General features: G+C 36.9%; 1 protein-coding gene across 1 annotated transcript in view; it reads right to left on the reverse strand.

The window, feature by feature from the left end:
* FAM198B (family with sequence similarity 198, member B) overlaps positions 1-18367 on the reverse strand; it is a 68063-nt gene that overhangs the window by 39220 nt on the left and 10476 nt on the right. The gene's annotated exons all lie outside the window — the stretch shown is intronic.

Here is an 18367-nt window from a genome sequence, read left to right on the forward strand (position 1 = left end):
AAAAAATTGTCATTCAAATTGCTAATGTCATTTCTTCAACTGCCTGAGCATATACTATCTTTAAAAAAAATCAGTCACTCAAATTGCTACTTAAAAACGCAATTTCCTTTTTTGTTAAATTGTATAAAGAATGATGAGCCCAAGTGAAGTCATCACAAACTTGGAAGACATTAATCAGAAGGCATTGAACGTATATAGTGGGGTATGCAAGGAGCTCTCGTAGCGTAGTGGTTACGAATCGGGCTGCGAACCTTAAGGTCATCAGTTAGAAACTACCAGCTGTTCTGCGGGAGAAAGATGAGGCTTTCTGCTCCCGTAAAGATTTATAGCCTCGAAAACCCTGTACAGGGTCGCCGAGTCGGAACCAACTCCACGACACATAACCACCAACCACCACCAGTGAAGTATGCTCATCATGAAATGATCAACCATTCAAAATCAAAAGCGTGATACTTATCTGGAGACAAGGTTCTGAGGGGTTGGGAAGGAGGGTGGAATGGAAATAGGGACCACAGGGCAGAAGTGGGCTAACTGCTGCCACATGGTAGTGGTGTGTCATGGAGTCGGTTCCAACACATATCAACCCCATATGGGGATTCCAAGGTTGGAAATCTTTATGAGATTTGTTGTACACAAAACAGATGATCTGCTCTGGTAGCTTTACTCAATTAATAATAAAAATGCTCTAAATAAATAAATAAATAAAACAAGATCTAGAATTAGGAAACCATTTTAAAAAAACCAAAAACTTCATGCTTAAAACCAGTTCCATCACTCAGAAATCCTCACTGCTGTCAAAGACACAGAGATATGATGTTAAGCAGCCTTGCTTATAACATAAAAATTAGAACAACACTCTTGAAAAACACAAATATCCTACCAAGATCTGAAAAACCCACCCATCTCATTCTCAACAGACTTGGCTTATAGAAGTCTCTGAAATTATGACTGAAATACCCCCGCAAAAAATAAACTCAGGCACTTTTAAAGGTCTTTTCAATGAATTTCAGATGTTCTCAATCTATAAGTTTTTTCTTCTTTGTTCTTGCCACTTTGCTTGTATTCGTATAGCTTTCTCTAGTCTTTAATACGGGTAACAGTTGTCTTCTCAAGTCAGTCTTGAGTTTAATGTCATGGCCATCTTGATAACTTTTAATAGCATTTGTTCAGTTAGTCTGCATTTCAGTTCGGTTCTTTATTTCTTTCTTTAGCTTTGCAATTTAGTCCAGGGCCTATAGAAGATCTTATAGATTGTGTGAAATATAACACCATCATTAATTGACAATTTAGAGAAAAACAGAGAAGGAAAAATGAGCCATTAATTAATTTGATTCTAAACATTCTTTCTGTTCCCTTTTTAAATTACATGATTTGGGGAACAACAAGAGGCCAGGAATTTATGGAACACAAACTGAAATCCTTCAACAAACTTATGAAGCACTGGAGACACTCACTCAACTATGTCAAGAAATTTGGAAAACAACTACTTGGCAAACTGGCTGTAAGAGATCCATGTCTGTGTCCATTCCAAAGAGAGGTGACCCGATGGAATGTGGAAATCACAGGATTAATGTCACATGCAAGTAAAATCTTGTTAAAGATAATTTAAAAATAGTTGCAACCTTATATGGACAGAGAACTTCAAGAGGTTCAAGTCACATTCAGAAGAGGATGTGGAATGAGGGATATCATGGCTGACATCAGATAGATCTTGGCTGAGAGCAGAGAAGACCAGAAAGCCATTACCTGTGCTTCATAGAGTATGCAAAGGCTTTTGATTCTGTGGATCATGCCAAACTATGGACAACATTGTGGAGAATGAGTATTCCAGAGCACTTAATTGTACTCATGAGGAACCTACACATAGAACGAGAGGCTGTTGTTCAAACAAAACAAGGAAATACCAAATGATTTAAACTTAGGAAAGGTATTGTATTCTTACATCATACTTATCCAGTGTGTATGCTGAGCAAATAATCCAAGGAACTTGATTATATGAAGAAAAACATGGCATCAGGATTGCAGGAAGACTCATTAACAACCTGTGATATTCATATGATACAACCTTGCTTGTTGAAATTAAAAAGGACATAAAATACTGTGAAGACCAAAGATCACAGCCTTTGCTATGGGTTGTACCTCAATGTAAAGAAAACAAAAATCCTCACCACGGGTCCAATAAACAACATCCATACAAATAGAGAAATGATTGACATTGTTAAAAGACTTAACAATGTCAGATCAACCATCAACACTCATGGAAGCAGCAGTCAAGAAACCAAATGATGTACTGCATTAGGTAAATCTGCTTCAGAAAACTTCTGTATAAGTGTTGAAGAGCAAAGTTGTCAGTTGGAAGATTAAGGTGCACCCGATCCAAGCCATGGTATTTTCAATAACCTCACATGCATGTAAAAGTTAGACAGTGAATAAGGAAGACCATAGAAGAATTGGTGCATTTTAGTTACGGTATTGGAGGAGAATATTGAAAGTACCATGGAGTGTCAAAACAACAAATCAATCTGTGTTGAAAGAAGTGCAGTCAGAATGCTCCCTGTAAGCCAGGATGGCCAGAGTTCATCTCTCAACTTCAGACATCTTGTCAGGAGGGACCAGTTCCATGAGAAGAAAATAATGTTTGGTAAAGTAGAAAGTCAGAGAAAACGAAGAAGACCCTTCAATAAGATGTATTGGAACAGTGGCAACAACAATGGACTCAAATGTAGCAATGATTGTGAGGTTGACACAGAACTGAGCAGCATTTCATTCTGTTGTGCATAGGATTGCTAAGAGTCAGTACCGAGTCTATGGCACCTAACAACAAAGCATTATTTGGGACAACTGTGAGGTATATTTTAAATGTGTATACTTTGAATAGTATTCCAATTTTTAAAATAATGATAATGTCCAGATAAAAGCAGTCCATTGTGTGGTATAAATATCTATACAGAAGTGCAGCTAAATAGGTATAGAAGACTCAAAACTTTCAAAGACAAATGTACTCCAGATTTCCAAAGGTAACAAGAAGAGCTATCTGTCAGTGCTCTTGACCAGAGTTATACAGCTACCACTCAACATTCTCAGTGCTAGGTAGTATTCAAAGGGAATTGAAACCTAATAGCATAGTGGTTACGAATTGGGCTGCGAACCACAAGGTCAGCAATTCGAAACTACCAGCCACTCCACGGGAGAAAGATGAGGCTTTCTGCTCCCGTAAAGATTTACAGCCTCAGAAACCCTGTACAGGGTCGCTATGGGTCAGAACCAACTCGACAACACTTAACAACAACAACAACTATACTTAACAAAAATGAAGACAACTAGAAGTAGGAAAGTGCAGTTTCCTCAGAAATTTATACAGGAAAGATTGACAGAGGAAATAGATTTATTTTATTATTTCAGAAGTAATTAAAATTAAGCCCTCTCCTTTTAGAAAATGGAAAAACATAAAAGTGTATAACTCAGAAATCAAAATTTAGCTGATAACTCATGTATCAGTGATTAGTTATCTTCTCTGTATACTTAAGTCTGGTATCCCTCTCTTTCTTACCTGAACATGTAAATTACTTTCATAAATTCAAGAAATACAATTTTTTATTAGAGCTTAAACTCTGGGATCAAACAGACTTTTGAAATCTGGTCACATTATTTATTTTTGTTTTAATATTAGACATTTGCAATCTCTCCAACCCTTGCTTCCCTCTTTTATAAAATGGAGGTAAAAATGCACTTTACAAAATGAACTTTGTGAGGACAGTGATCATGTATATAAAGTCCTCATTTGGTGTCTAACACAAATACATGCTGCAGAAAGGGTTTGTTATGATTATTATTACATACGATAATCATACAACCACATAATTCATCAGTCTTCAACTGGCCTGTATTTATTTATTGAGCCATGTGTCAATCACTGTTCAAAGACATACATGCCAAAAAGAAATACAATAAGTAAATTCCAATTATTTTCTTTCATGGAGTGAGCATTCCTACTTGGATAAAGAGGCAAAAATTATGCAAAGGAAATAAATTATTTGGGATAATTTTGTATAAACATTTCAGAATTAAGATTTTTCACTTTAATTATGGTATAAAAATAATAATTGGAGTTTTGATGTGACTCCTAGAATAAGCACTGAACTGCAAACAGAAAGGTCAGTGGTTCAAAGCCTTTACAGAAATGGACTACATGACACTCAACAAAAGAAATTATAATTAGTATAGCCAGAATGCTCCATAAAAGCAAGGATGGTAAAATTTGGTCTCACATACTTTGGCCATATCATTAGGCGGCCAGTCCCTGTAAAAGCTTGTTAAAGTAAAAAGTTAGGAAAAAAAAGAGCAAGATTGTCAGTGAGATGGATTGTTACCAGGGCTGCAATAATGGGCTCACACTTAGCAATGACTGCAAGACTGGCACACAATGGAGTAGTGTTTTGTACTGTTGTACGTGTAATTACTATGAGTCAGAACTGACTCAATGGCATCTAACAGTAAAAAGAACAAACTTAAAACAATGGTCAGTAAACTTTATAAAGGACTACTGTGGTTTTTAGGTGTCATGGAATTATTTCTGACTCATAGCAATCCCATGCACAATAGAACAATACACTGCCCAGTCCTTGCTGTAAGAGAGTAAATTTTTAGGCTAGACGGTCTCATCTCTGCAACTGCTTGACTCTGGTGTAGTGGCACAAAAGCAGTCACAACCAGTATACAAACACAGGGTTATGGCAGTAGTCCATTTTTGACCATGAGCTATAGCCAACTACTCATTTGTCTATGAATACAATGCACTTTACATCAGCTCTGTATTTCAGATCGTCAGTTCTTTTGAATGATAATTTTTCTAAACAATTCATTGAAAATGTTTGTTTCTTTTGTTTTTTACCCCCTCAAACTGCCAAAGTGAGTTAATTGGTTTAAATTAATACCCTAGATTTTTCTCCACATCTGATCTTAACAGAACACGTTGAATGTAGATTGTGGTATAAACATACTCTCCTATCCAGACAGAAATCAGTGCACCCCTAATTTTCAGAGAAGGAAAAAAAAAAGTGAGCAATAATCCTCAGAATTAAGTGGTAGGTGACTGTTGTTCCTTTCTTATCACTTTACAATACATACAGCCCTTACAGAAAGCAAAAATCGTCAACATGCCTCCAGAAATTCAGAGCTGTAAATACCACTGTGAGGAAAACTCCACTTTTTATAAAATATCACTTTTAAAAGAATTTTTAAAACTTTGATGAATCTGAAGGAATGACAGGAAAATAGCCTCTGAAAACGAAACTGGTTAAAGCAACTTACCCTGAAGTGTTTCAGAAATGAGGAGCATTCATCTCTTTACATTCAGGTTTGTCAAAATGATGCAGTACTGTGTTCTCTAGAGAAATCTTTAACAGAAGAGATAAAATTCTGTTCAAGTGGTGAGAAGGCAGGTTTTCAGAGACATGTGGGTGTCCATGTGAATTAAATGTTATATAACTATCTTAAATAATGAGACTTCACTGTAAAACTTTTTTCCAAAATATGAATATTGCTCCTGAATTTTGTTTTTCCATGTCTTTCTTTATTCAACAAAGAAAATATCCTTTTGAAAAAATGAACATGAAAATTCATAGTCTCCTTTGCCTAGATTTACTAAATGCCCTTCACTTTGAACATTACCTGACTAGTTTTGTTGAACTATAGATGAATGCTAAATATATTGGTGGAATCATGAATGTCTGTCTACATTTCTCACAGAGCACAAATAAGAAAAAAAACATCTGAAATCAAAGGTCCTTTTATTACATGGGCTGAATTCCAAGATTTCTTGTGAACACCACAGAAAGGAAAGCAATCATCAACTCAGAACCCTTCATTAAAAACGACTCTACAAAACCCACTTAAAAAAGCAAATGACAGTCAAAAATTGAGGAGCATCTCAATTACAGAAAACAAAGACTGTCCGATTACATGGCAACTGTCAACAGTCCATTGTAGGAAAACTCTAAAGTTGCAGACTTCTAATTGCCAAAGGCAAAGTGTTAATGTTAATGGCAACACCAATAATATTATACCAGGTGTCTAGTTGTTAATGGTCTCTTAAGTACTATCAGCTCAATTTTTCTACAGGAGTTATCACAGTGGGATCTAGGCAATTAAAAAACATGAGAGTTAAAAAAAAAAAAAAAACAGGCAAAATCTCTTAGCTCAACACCTTGTGAAGTGTAAAGGAAGATATAATAGGAATGCAGGATTCAGTGACAGCTTTGGGAAAGAAAGAAGTTTGAAGGGTGAGATAAAATGTTACATTTGCTCAGGGTTTTAGACACTTGTTAATTCATTAAACAAGTATTCCCATGTCCCTATCACTATCTAGACCTATTTGAGAATTGAGTTTCAGGAATAAAAAATTCAGAATGAGGTATATAACAGAAACCTTAGCAGGTGACAGGCACATTTCAGGCCCTAGAGAGTAAAGAGTTGAGTAAGAGAACTAGACAATCACACACACACTCACACAATAATTGCACAATAAAATCATTGCCAGGTGAATGAGTGTTTTGCAATTAATTGTTGAGAGGCTAAAAGACTGACTTCCCATCATAAAGACAAGAAATAAAGAAATGTTGCACCCTAGGAATAACTACCATCATCTTTCTGACTGTATGTCCTATGGTTTGTGTTTTGCTATGCCTCTTGTATTTCAAATACTATGGTGGACAGATTTCAACAGAACTTCCTGATTAAGACAGTTTGGAAAGAAAAGCCTGATGATATGCTTCTTAAAATTAGCCCTAGGGCTCACAGTAGAACGTTTTCTGACTGTGCTCAAACAAGCCAATAATTATGAAGATGGCGTTGTTGTTGTTAAGTGTCGTCAAGTCAATTTTGACCCATAGCAACCCTATATATGTTTAGGAGGAGCAGCTGGTGAGCTTGAACATGACAATAATTGTGAAGAAGGTGGAGGACCAGGCAATGTTCTGCTCTGTTATGAATAGAGTATCCATGAGTTGGTGCTGACTTGTCAGCAGCTAACAACAGGAATCGTTGTGTAGTGAAATACCACAGTTAATAAAAAGAACACAGGCTAAAAGGGGACTGAGAGTATGGGAGTGAGGTTAAACGATGCATGGTAGAAAAAGGACTCATTGATTCTATTCCTGAGTCCATTGCTGATTTCTAAGGATTTGAGCGTAGCCACTCACACTGTGGTGCTGTAGAAATCAGCACTGGTCTGCAAATCACAAGTGTGGCAACTCAAACCTATCAGTTGCTCCTCAGAAACCCTATATAAGGTCACTATGAATTGTAACCAACTCAATGGCACTTAACAACAACAACACTCACATTAAGGTACTAAGTTCCCTCACCCCAAAGATGTGAAAAAAATATCTGGCAAATCTACCTGGCAGATTTGTGTGAGACTCCAATCAAATATTGACAATACAGCAATGTCAAATAGTAAAAGAGTCAGACCTATGTATAATTTTGTTGTTTGTTGGTTTTTAAAGGGGAGCAGGAAGGCAGAATTCTACAGATTCTATACAGAGAGATTGTGAGGCCAGCAAAGTACTAGATCTAGGAATCATCTTAGAAATAGATTTCTGTGTCATTACTTCAATCAAACAAAAATACAAATGAATGTATTTATTTATAGCTATCTGGTAGCATAGTGGTTATGAATCTGGCTGCGAACCGCAGGGTCAACAGTTCAAAACTACCAGCTGCTCCATGGGAGAAAGATAAGACTTTCTGCTCCCATAAAGATTTACAGACTCGGAAACCCTGTTCAGGGTTGCTATGGGTCGGAACCAACTCAACGGCACTTAACAACAACAATATAGTATGTTTAAGGAGCTCTGGTAGCATAGTGGTTACGAATTGGGATGCTAACCTCAAGGTCGGCAGTTGGAAACTATCAGCTGTTCCATGGGAGAAAGATGAGGAGTTCTGCTCCTATAAAGATTTACAGCCTCGGAACCCTGTGCAGGGTCACTATGAGTTGGAACCAACCCCACGGTACTTAACAACAACAGCAACAGTACAGTATGTTTACATGAGTGCTTCTTTCATCTAGGCTGGGCTGAGTTGAGAGAATTACCATGTTTCTTCATGAGTTACCTAAGTGGGAAGCTGAGGAAGCAGAAAAGAAGAATGCCTTGTGACTTTGTCACAAACTACTATAACAATCTAAATCATAGTCATTGTTGTTGTTGTTAAGTATGGTGGAGTTGATTTCAACTCATAGTGACCCTGTATAGTGTTTCCAAGGAACAGCTTGGAGGGTTGAACCACCAATATTGTGGTTCACAGTCCAGTGCTTATCCTGCATCACAACTTTAAAAGTAAAGTGTCCTTCTTTGTTATAAACTGTTAACTAACAGGCAAGAATGTCTACTTTCTAGGTCAGTCCTGGACTTCCGGTACATAAATGGAAACTTCCAGACTTCCTGTCTCAATGTTCTCTTTAGTAAAACAGGAATCAAACTTCATTTCAGAGAATAACGTAGTCACTGTGCAAGGTTTCACAAACAATCACACATTACAAATGAGATAACCCAGTCCTGAGATTTCTAGTGTTTATCAGTACAGATTAAGGAACCATGAATTCCTGAGCAGAGGAACTTTCCTAAAATGTAAATCTTTAGTCATATAATTCCTAAAAATCAGCCAATGAAAACTTTATGAATTACAATGGTCCAGTTAAGCCTTTCATTTTGTTGGAGAGGCCAAGTCAATGACAACTAACAACAAAACAATAACAACACACCCCATTCTGAGCTAAATTCTTTCTCTCTGCACTTGCTTCCTCTTAAAAATATCTCCACTGAGTCCTAATCACACCATCTTGTATGCTTAGTTATCTCCTGCCTTCTATACTGTGAACTCTAAGAAAATACAGACGATTTCTTGGTCATTAAATCCCCAAATTCTGAGTCTAGACCAAGTAAGCACAATTTTGAGAGATAACTAAATGAATTGTTGCCCTAAGGTTATTCAGAATTCCCCATTTTTCATCTTATAACCTTTAAGCTTTAAAGAACAGTCAGTAGATCCAGAATAAAAGCCTTATCAGTGTGACATCCTGGTATGTGGTAATTTCACTGGTCTCACTGTAAAGACACTGAGTATTAGAGAGAAATTTGAGTAACAGTAGTAGTAATGCACAGAGGCTTTTATTACCTCTTTGTACCTAATTTATACTCTATAATTCACACCCATGTACTCTGGAATAAAGAACACCAGGAATAACAGAAACAGCTTCTCTTCTCCTGATCCCAGATGGTTGTCGTAAGAAAGAGTATGGTTTAGGTACTATGACTACATACAGAAATTGAAAAATAAAGCAATGGTGAATGCAGGTTGCAATATAGATATATGATTAACTGTGGAAGTCCCAGGCCACAATCACATAAAGCTAGCACATAATGTGAAAGTATAAACAGAGGCAGTATCTCATAGTTACAATGAACCCAACTATGAATCAGAAATCTGTGTCTGAATCTGAGTCCTATTATGTACTACCAGGGAATCTTTGGAGGAACATGCATGATTCCTCTATCATCTCAGAAAATCTGACAAGCATATCTAATTAATGTGGTTCATGTGAAATTCAGTGACAGAGTACATATAAAGTACTTAAACCACCAAAGCTTTGGATAACACTGTGAAGAATAGGTGTTCAGAACACTTAATTGTGCTCATGAGAAACCTGTACATAGACCAAGAGGCAGTTGTTCAACCAGAAGAAGGGGATACTGAATGGTTTAAAATCAGGAAAGGTGTGTAGCAGCATTGTGCCATTTCACCATACTTATTCAATCTATATGCTGAATAAATAAATTGAGAAGCAGGACTATATAAAAAAGAGTGTGGCATCAGAATTGGAGGGAGACTCATTAACAACCTGCAATATGCAGATGATACAACCTTGCTTCCTGGAAGTGAAGATGACTTAGATACTTACTGATGAAGATCTAAGATCACAGTCTTCAGTATAGACTGCATCTCAATGTAAAGAAAACAAAAATCCTCACCACTGGACCAATAAACAACATCCATATAAATGGGAAAAAAAGATTGAAGTTGCCAAAGACTTCATTTTGCTTGGATCCTCTATCAACTCTCTTGGAAACAGCAGTCAAGAAACCAAAAGACATATTACATTAGGCAAATCTGTTACACTAGACCTCTTTAAAGTGTTCAACAGCAAAGATATCAGTTTGAGGACTAAGGTTTCTCTGACCCAGCCATGGCATCTACAATGGCCTCATATGCAAGTAAAAGTTGGGCCAAGTATAAGGAATACCATAGAACTGACTTATTTGAATTATGGTGTTAGAGAAGAATATTAAGAATACCATGGACAGCTAAAAAAACAAACAAATCTGTGATGGAAAAAAGTACAGCCAGAATGTTCCATAGAAGTCAGAATGGCCAGATTACTTTAGATATATTATCAAGAAGACCAGTCCCTAGAGAAGGACCTCATGTTTGGTAAAGTGAAGGATCAGTGAAAAAGAGGAAGGGACCCCAATGAGATGGATTGGTACAGTGGTAGCAGCAATGGGCCCAAGTGTAACAACAATTGTGAGAATAGTACAGGAATGAGCAGTATTTCATTCTATTGTGCATAGGGTCACTATGAGTTAGAACCAACTCAACCACACCTAACAACAATAACAAACCCATCCAACCCACTGCCTCATCTTTCTCACATGGAATGTCTGGTGGGTTTGTGAGTTCAAAGCATCAACCTTTGGGTTAGCAGTCAAACACTTAACCACTGCACTACTAGGGTTCCTTATAAAGTGCTTCTTATTGGTAAGTGCCATCAAGTTGATACTGACTTACAGTGACCCTGTTTATGGTTTCCAAGGAACAGCTGGTGGGTTTGAACCACTGATCTTATAGTTAACGGTTCAATGCTTATCCTATAGTGCCACACAAATGACTTATTATTATTATCCTCTATAAAGTTCAAGGAGTCTTGGTGGAATAAAGCTTTTGGACTGCAAGGTCAGTTTGAACCACAAGGTCAGTAGTTCAAACTCACCAGCCATTCCTTGGAAGCCCTATACAGGGTTGTTAGGAGTCAGAACTGACCAAATGGCACTTACCAACAACAACAATATAGACTCCAAATACTCTTTTACATGAAAATTTTAGACATCTAATAGTGTAAATGAACATGTCAATTTACATACACAAACCAAGAAAAGCTAAAGAAATATATAATAAATATCTCAATCAGTTTAGAAATTAAATGAAAATAAACAGTTGTTTATTGAATGTTACTATGGACTAGGCAGTATTATAAATGCTTTTTAGGCATCAATTCACTTAATTCTCACAACTCTGTAAGGAAAATTTTGTTATCATCCGCATCATTATTAATATTGTTATTATTATTATCATTATTATTTCTATTATTTTAAATAGGAAATAAGATGCCAAGAGATGAATTTACTCAGGTCACACGGTTAATGAGAGGCTATTAGAATTAGAAGTGACATTGCTTCTTCCCCAGTGCCTAGGATAGTTCTTAGCACAAAGGAAGCAAATGCTATTGAGCTGAATTGAATTAAAACAATTTAATTGGACTGAAACTGCAATGTTTGCCCATTTGCTAAGGAAAAAGGGTTGTCTAATCCAACCACAGTTTTATGACCCTTAGGCCAACCCAGAGGTAGCAGCAGGTTCACTCTCAATGGAGAAGCCATGATCTTGTGGCTCAGAGGGTACTGGGTGAATCCTGAAATCAGTCACCACCACTGAATTCTCACATAGCCTACTGGTGTCAGCTTCACCAAGGCAGGGACTCCATATGTAGGTCCAATGATTAGAAAAATGGCTGGTACACAGTAAGTGCTCAGTGCATCTTTGTTAAAAGAATAAAAGATAAATGCAATACTAAAAAGCATAGAGAGCATGGAGTTAAAACTTCTGTCATTTCCTTCTATTCCAGCCCCCTGTGAGATCTACGAACAAATTCCAGAGGCATGGCATAGGGAGTTGCCCAGTTCCCCCACTCTATCTATGAAGGAATGTAGTGAGCAAACAAGAAGACAATAGTGTAGAGCTCTGCTTAGAGCGAATGCAAAGAACACTTTTGTTCACTGATAAATGAAAGTTTAAGTTGATCGGTTCAATTTGATTGCTAAAGGAATAGTATTTGGGCTTTTCCATTAAAGAACACAATATGCTTTTAATCCAGATTTCTGAGAATAAAACATGATTTTTTAATATTTTACACATTTTAAACGTATTAATAAATAACATCACAATAAATGAATAAAGATATTAATTTGTCAATGATTTCATTCTACTTGAATCAATAATCAATGTTTGTGGAAGTTGAAGTAAAAAAAATCAAATAATGCCTAGTATTGGGCAAATTTGCTGCAAAAAAAACAAAAACCTCTAAGCTGTTGATGCTACTAAGTACCTTTAAGTCACTTCTGACTCACAGTAACATTGCATAAGACTTCCAAGGAGTGGCTGGTGGGTTTGAACTGCTGACCTGTGGTTAGAAGGCCAGTGCTTCTAACCTGCAGCACCACACCAGGCCCCCAAAGATTACTTTAAAATTTCAAAAAGAAAATATGACTAAGGTGCCCCTGACCAAAGCTGAATGTTTTCAATCATTTCATATGCATGTAAAAGATGGGCAATGAATAAAGTAGATAAGAACTGATGCATTTAAATTGTGGTGTTATCAAAGAAGGCTGAATATACCATGAATTGCCAGAAGAACAAACAAAACCAGTCTCTGAAAAAATGCAAACAAATACTCCTTAGATTTGAGGATAGAAAAGCTTTGACTTGCTTATTTAGGACGTGTCATCAAGAAAGGCCAATTGCTTTCTGGGATATCACGTTTGGTCAAGTAGAGTGTCCCTGAAAATGAGGAAAACGCTCAACAAGACTGATTGTCACAACACCCACAACAATGGACTCAAACTTACCAAAGATAATGAAAATGGCCCAGATTCAGGAAACATTTCGTTCAGTTAAACATGAGGTCTCCATGACTTGGAGTTGACTCAACTGCAATTAACAATGATAAATGTACTCCCAAGTCAGTAGTTTAAAAAAGCTTTCAGTTATGTCAAAAAGTTCTAGGATTTTGATTCCAGCTTGTTTCCAAGTTGTGAGGATATTTGGGTTATTCTCAAAACTTCTTTTAAATGGTTCTGCCCTACCTGAAAGTTTGAAACAACCTTGAAATGCAAAACTGGCATTGCCTGCTCTGCTAACCACATATTCACCCAGCAACTCATAGTGCCGCTTTTATGGACTCAAAAAGAGTTTTAAAAAAATGAAAAATATGTATTTCCTGATTTATAATAATAAGACACTGTACAGGTCGGATTAACAGTGAACAACAAGGGCTTGACAATGAATATAAATGGAAGTTTATGAAGTGTCTGCCATTTGTCGTCTAAGTAGTCTTGACTTACAGAATTCCTGGAACTAGGTTACCTTAATTAAGTCTGACAGCTCTGTGGCAATAAAGCAACAACCTAATATTAAAGCATACATAATGCATCTTCTATGCTAGCATGAAAAAAAAAACAAAAAACAATGCTTAAATGTTACTAAAACCATGTCCTTTACGCTGCATTCACATTACTGTGCAAACTACTAGGGAAGCTTTGGCAATGCTGCTTGGAGATCACAGAGGAGCGCTGGGCTTTCTTTTCTTATGCACGTGACTTTTACTTAGACATAGTCTGCCTCTTCCTAGATGTTGTCATTAAGTTCCATGGAGTTGGTTCCAACTCATAGCAACCCTGTATAGTGTTACTGAGGCTTTTAAATCTTTGTGGGAGCAGAAAGCCTCATCTTTTTCCCGTGGAGCAAATGGTGGGCTCGAACCACAGACCTATGGTTGGCAGTCCAGTGCTTATCATAAGGAGCCATACTTTAAAATATCTTTAAATATTTCAAAATATTTTGTTCCCAAAAATTCTCTAAATGTATAATGCTACACAGTATCTGGTGACCTTTGTAATGATTTGGAACTCATATAATGATCATTCCACTGAAAACACTCTAAGATGTTTGTTGTTGTTGTTGTTGTTATGTGCCATCGAGTTGGTACCAACTCATCACGACCCTATGCACAACAGAACAAAACATTGCCTGGTCCTGGGCCAACCTCACAATTGTTGCCATGCTTGAGCCCATTGATGCTGCCATATTGCCAATCCATTTCCCTGGAGGTCTCCCTCTTTTTATCTGACCCTCCACCTTACCAAACATGATATCCTTCTCCAATGACTGGTCCTTCCTGACAATAGTTTCAAAGTATGAGAGTTGAAGTTTGGCCATCCTGGCCTCCAAGGAGCACTCTGGCTGCACTTCTTCCAACACAGATCTATTGGTTCTTTTGGCAGCCCATGGTATTTTCAATATTCTCCTCCAACACCATAACTCAAAAGCATCAATTCTTCTTTGGTCTTTCTTATTCACTGTCCAGCCTTCGCATGCATATGAGGTTATTGAAAATACCAAGACTTGGGTCAGGTGTACTTTAGTTCTCAAGCTGACATCTTTGCTCTTCAACACTTTAAACAAGCTCTTGTGCAGCAGACTTGCCCAATGCAATATGTTGTTTGAGTTCTTGACTGCTGCTTCCATAAGTGTTGATGGTTGATCCAAGAAGATGAAGTCCTTGACAGCTTCAATCTTTTTTCCGTTGATAAGAATGTTGTTTATTGGTCCAGTGGTGAGGATTTTGTTTTCTTAGTTATGTATGTATATATGTATGATGGTTTTTGGTAAAACAAGGAAATCTGGTAAGAATTGGCTTACATTAAAAACAATAATAAAATGAACTTGTATTCAAAATGATACATCAATACGTCCCTGAAGTAAATAATGTTGTTGTTGCTATTAAGTGTCATTGAGTCAGCTCCTCTCATAGCTACATTGTATAGGGTTACTAAGGAGGAGCTGGTGTATTTGAACTGCTGACACTGTGGTTAGCAGACCAATGTTTATCCTATAGCACCACTCCAGTAAACATATTATCAGTATGAAATTGTTGAATTGTGGAAAATAATTAAATTACAATGTTAACATAGTGGTAGAATCAAAGGTCACCATGTTAAAGTTTGCATATTTTTGTCACCATCCTGTGGTTATACCAAGTTATAGTTGAGAGGCTGTGTATGTTAACAGAAGCAACCTGATGAGGTGTTAGTATATCAGACAGAGCTGGCACACATTCCAGATTCACTACTAAGTAGCTATGTGGTCTTTAGCAAGTTTCATAACATCACTGAATCTCAGGATTCCAATACTCAAACATCAATAATATCTGTTATGTCTGAATGTACATCTGCTGTGTCTGACTTGGACAAGACATAGATAGCAAATGCAGTATAAGCACTGTGTGATATATAACTCTTCACTCTTCATAGAATTCTTCTAACAAGTGAAGATTTCATTATTATAAAATTGGATTTTTTTAAAGGTCCTTTGATGTTGAACTTCAATTCACTGTTTCATTTTCTGTACAGATACACATACAATAAGAATCTGTTCAGTGATTATTGCTGCATATTATAGTATAGGATTCTTTGTGTTAACCACTGGGTTGTTAACTAAAAAGTTGGTGGTTCAAACCCACCAGATACTCCTTAGAAACTATGCTCCTTGGAAAATGTGGTCACTATGAGTCAGAACCAACTTAACAACAAAAGCAACAATTGTAGTATACCACCAAATACACTCTTGCCAATTTCTAAGACACCCTTCTCATTTTCTAGGATGTTTTTCAGTAACACTTATGAGAAAATGGTCTGTACACACTACAAAGTCAGTTAAATTCACTCATTTCTAACATCTATCATGCGCTATCAGTAAATATATGTCCCAATAGCTTTGTTGCATCTATTATCATTAAAGCCAAATCTACTTCAGGGCAATAATTCTTCCCCAGAAATACTTTGAGTGCCTTCCAACCTAAGGGACTCACTATCCAGCACTGTATTGGACAATGCTCTGCTGCTATACATAAGGTTTTCCAAGGCTAATCATACAGAAGTAGTCCACCTCTCCTTCTTCCTAGTCTATCTTAGTTTGGAAGCTCCATTGAAACCTGTCCACCATGGATGATCCTGCTGATATTTTAAATACTGGTGGCACAGCTTCCAGCATCATAGCATCACAAAAAGTACCACAGTAAAACAACTGACACACAAGTAAGTAGTGGATTCAGAGGATAGAAACAAATATCTAAGAGGGATCTTAATATTTAAAAAACTGAACAGAATATTAAAACACAGAACCATTAAGAGTACTGGATTTTAGTCCTAACTCTGCCACATAAATATGAGATTCAGGTCATGTGAGTAGATCAGGAATATGTAACCTGGAAGAAATAACTGTGAAAATTCAACTCTAGAATTCTTTCTAGAAACATATTCCACTGAAGCTTTTTATTGAGTAACTCAATGAACTTGGCATCTCATGATGTTAGTGTGGTAACAATAATGGCCAATATTTGTTGAGTGTTTAGCACTGAATCTAAATCTTCTTTCAGATATTTAGCTAAACAGGTACAGAGAAATACTATAGCATTTTCAGGTTAAATAGTGGGTGAATTCAAACCCAGGTAGTCCAGTTAGAGGGTCCAGACTAACCACTGCATTATTATTCCAAATTGCATTCAAGATTGCACATAAGAAAGCTCAAATGTCATACAAGAGCTCTCTGCTTCAGCATATGCTCAAGAGTTCTCCTTCCCTTCTCTGGAGTCTCTATGACATGAAACCAAACAGCATTATAGCATAACTAGGGTTTGTCTTCTACTTGGACCAAGAAAGCCTCAACAGATAGTTATTGTCCCAATGCCCTTCCACACATCTCTTGTTTTCAGTGCTCCTGATTAGATGATAAATTATATGGTCATCTAAATCCAATGGTTAAGAGCTTGTGTTCTGAAGTTTGCTGGGCTTGCACTCAAAACCCAACTCAGTAGTTTGCTAGCTGTGAGAGTTGTGGACAATTACACATTCTTACTAAATAAGCCTCAATTTTCTCATCTGCTAAAAGAAAATAATAATCAGAAGTAATTATTAAGGTTAGGTATAACATTGCAAAGAATGGAACTTCTAGAACACATACTTGTGTTCATTGGGAGCCTGTAAATAGATCAAGGGGCAGCCATTTGAACAGAATAAGGAATTACTACGTGGTCTGAAATCAGAAAAGGTGTGCATCAAGGTTGTATGCTTTCATCATACTTATTTAAACTGTATGCTGAGCAAATAATCTGAGAAACTGGAGTATGTGAAGAAGTACATGACATCAGGATAAGGAGAAAGATTCATTAAAAACTTGCAATATGCATATGATACAACCTTGTTTGCTCACAGCAAAGAAGACACAATGCACTTACTGATGAAGATCAAAGACCACAGTCTTCAATGTGGATTACACCTCAACACAAAGAAAAATAAATCCTCACAAATGGACCAGTAAGTGGTAGCCCAATAAAGGGAAAAAAGATTGAAGTTTTCAAGGATTGCATTTTACTAAGATCCCCAGTCAACACTGTGGAAGCAGTAGTCAGGAAATCAAGTGACATAATACACTGGACAAATTTACTACAAAGAAAACTCTTTAAAGTATTAAGAAGGAAAGACGTTACTGTTACGACTAAAGTGGACCTGACCCAAATCATGATATTTTCATTCACCTTATATGCATGTGAAAGCTAGACAATGAATAAAGAAGAGTGATGCATATTAATTATGGTATTGGCAAAGAATATTGAATATACCATGGATCACCAAAACATACAAATCAGTGTTGGACGTACAAACAGAATGCTCCTGAGAAACTAGGATAGTGGAACTTCATCATATATAATTTGGACAAGTTACCAGAAGAAACCAATGTCTGAAGGAGGGTATCATAGTAAAGTAGAAGACTGGGAAAGAGTAAGACCCCCATTGTATTGACACAATGGCTACAACATTGGACCAAATTCTAGCAATGACTGTAAAGCTGGTGCCAGCCTGGGAAGTTATTTTGCTCTGTTTTACATAAGGACACCATGAGTCAGAACCGACTCAATGACACCCAACAACAATATGTGTCAACTTGACTAGGCCACAATTCTCAATGGTTAAGAAGACATTGTGTAACCATTCTCCATTTTGTGATTTGATGTGAACAGTCAATTCGTTGAAAAGGAAGTTTCTTTGTGGAATGTGGCCTGCATCCAATATATGTTCACCCTCTCTTGATCCTGCATCAGACTAGTTATCCTCTAACCTCCATTTTTGGTGATGTGAGTAGCAGCCTGCTGTCTGATCTGCAAGTTAGTCAGTCCTTACAATCACTGGATTCAGAC

The sequence above is a fragment of the Chrysochloris asiatica genome, unplaced genomic scaffold (assembly GCF_000296735.1).
Source record: "Chrysochloris asiatica unplaced genomic scaffold, ChrAsi1.0 scaffold00112, whole genome shotgun sequence".
Lineage (NCBI taxonomy): Eukaryota > Metazoa > Chordata > Mammalia > Afrosoricida > Chrysochloridae > Chrysochloris > Chrysochloris asiatica.